This window comes from Chinchilla lanigera, unplaced genomic scaffold (genome assembly GCF_000276665.1).
Source record: "Chinchilla lanigera isolate Chin_1 unplaced genomic scaffold, ChiLan1.0 scaffold00050, whole genome shotgun sequence".
NCBI classification, from domain to species: Eukaryota; Metazoa; Chordata; class Mammalia; order Rodentia; family Chinchillidae; genus Chinchilla; species Chinchilla lanigera.
In genome coordinates, this window is record NW_004955451.1 from 15,623,998 (window position 1) to 15,626,423 (window position 2,426).

The following is a 2,426-nucleotide window of genomic DNA, read 5'->3' on the forward strand; positions in this document are numbered from 1 at the left end:
GGGGGACAACGTCACCCACTGCGGGGTTCTCCTCACTCAGCCGGCTGCTCATCAACATCCTCTCTTGACCCGGATTTGTGCCCTCAGCCGTGACAACGTGACTAAGCTACAGAAGTTTAGAAACTCGTAACTGTCATATTAGGTCTTTGCAATGACAAGTGTTGACGATTTTGTTTCAATGTATTCATCATTTTGTGACTTTTATAACAACTTTGTCTTTTTCACCACTTTTCCTAATAAAGTTGTTGCTGTATTGCATCCCATATTATGATTTGTTTTGTCTCAGTGTTTCCTTTTCGCATGTGTTATATCAGCTAAGTTATAGAACAGTCCCAAACTTAGGCTGCACCAACATGCATCAAGTGACCTGCTGGTGTATTAGAAATAACCCTGGGGGCTGAGCACTGGGAACATGGCACTCTCAGTTGTTTTCTGGCCATGAAAGCGCCAGTCTCCACTTTCACAGATCACCTCCTACTGACAAACCGCTTTCCCCATTCATCCCCCACAGGGTGGTACCAACGTCCAAGTCTTAAAAGCAGCAGCTGGTTTTAAAAGCTCTAATAAATGATGAGAAGCTTTTGTCTCAGTCTCTGTCCAGCCCCCAGGGAACCTCTTCAAACTGTTTTCATTGCCCCTTGTATTCCCGACACTGTCGCAGGACTTTTACGTCAGAGGCTCCTCCAGAAGCAGTTTGTTGATGTCATGGAAATGGCATGTTTGTGGTCTTCTTTCTGCTGCTCACCTTCACAGAGTCATGCAGGAGGAAGTCACACACGAAACACAGACCAAAATCAACTTGTACTCTGATGTTGAGAGAGAATTTGTTTCCAGACTAAAACACTGTAAAGGAAACAAAGCAATGACAAACCCTGGAACTCCAGATCACAGTGCACTGGTCACATCAGCCTTTGGTGCTTTTATAATCTCTGGATCACATGAGAGTTAAAATTGCTCCCCAAGATTCGCTGAGGGGGTCTGATTCCAAAGCACTGAAAGGGAAAGCATCTGAGAAAACAAGGAAGTGAGGTGTTATGGTTGATACTTTGTGTCAACTTGGGAAGTCTGGAAGTTTGGCTGAGTGACTCAGCAGCTCTGCGTCCTGGGCTGAGAAGGACATGCCCCTCCTGCTCTGGGACGTTGTTCATCGTGTCAACGTGAGAAGTGCAGAAGGTTAACTGTGTGAGTGGCCAGGGGCCAGGGTGTTTACTCTGTATCCATCCTGAGCCTGTGCAAGAGGAGGGCGTGGACATGCTATGAGTGCCACACATCCCTGGGGAGTAGCCTGCTTACAGTGTAAGGGAGGGAAAGAGGCTTGTTCTCCCCCTTTTGCTCTTGCTGCTTTTGCTGTCTTCTGCAGCCTTGGACTGCTGCCTCTGCTGGGCCACCCTGCTTTGGAGTCAGCTGATTATGGACTGAATCCTCCAAAGACTGTGAGCTAAATAAACCCTTCCTTCCTTAATTCTGGACATCAGGTATTTTGTCTCAGCCACGAGAGAAAAGTCACTGAGACGTGAGGGAAAGCTGGAGAAAGGAGTCCTTACTACTTGGAGCCACAGTTGGTGTGAAAGTGGTGTGGAGAGAAAAAAACCAGGCCTCCTGGAAAAAAAAAAATAAACAGCAAAATACTCAAGCCATTGGTGACATGAGGCTGATCCTTCTATAAGAAAGCAAGGGCCGGGGGGGTGTGAAATACAGAAGTAAATGACGGGGCCACCCCAGGACGGCAGAAGTCGTGCAGCCCTCCTGACGGGTCTCAGGTGCTTCACCAGCAGGTGCCCTGTAGATCCCTCCCTGCAATGGAACTGCGACAGGCAGCACAGACAGGCAAGTCACTGCTCAGACGTTTGCTGTGTTTTGTTTTGCTTTGTTGTTCTGTTTCTCTCTAGGAAAACAGAGCAGGTACTCACAGGACTGAATACTGAATGGTTTGTGAAGCCTACAGCTTGCGTCAGCTCTGGCTGGCAGGAGCGCAGGACTCAGAACACAGCAAACCCTGCCCCGTACTTCCAGCTGAACGATCGCCACACTTATTTTGGTGCCTCGCTTTGACGAAGCTGGCAGTGTAGACGTTTTGTTGATGCCTCTTCCCAATTTACAGCTGCATGTTCTTCTTAAAATGTTTTTATTCAAGTAGTGGTAAACACAAGCCGGGGGGCGGGGAGCGGTGATTGCTCCTTGGAATTCTCCCCTCAACACAGAGTCTAGAAACCTCACTCTTACATTTTGCTTATGGGTTTTCAAAGAAAAAGAACTTTGTTGTCAGAGCCCAAACTCTGCAATCGCATAGATAGTTAAACTTCAAGCAGTATAAGATAACCCATAGGAACAGCACTGTGGGAAGTCACATCCACTGCAAGTTCAGGCCCAAAAGGCTTGGGAAGTAATTGGTGTGCTATAGCTGCTGTAACAAGTTGCCACAAGCT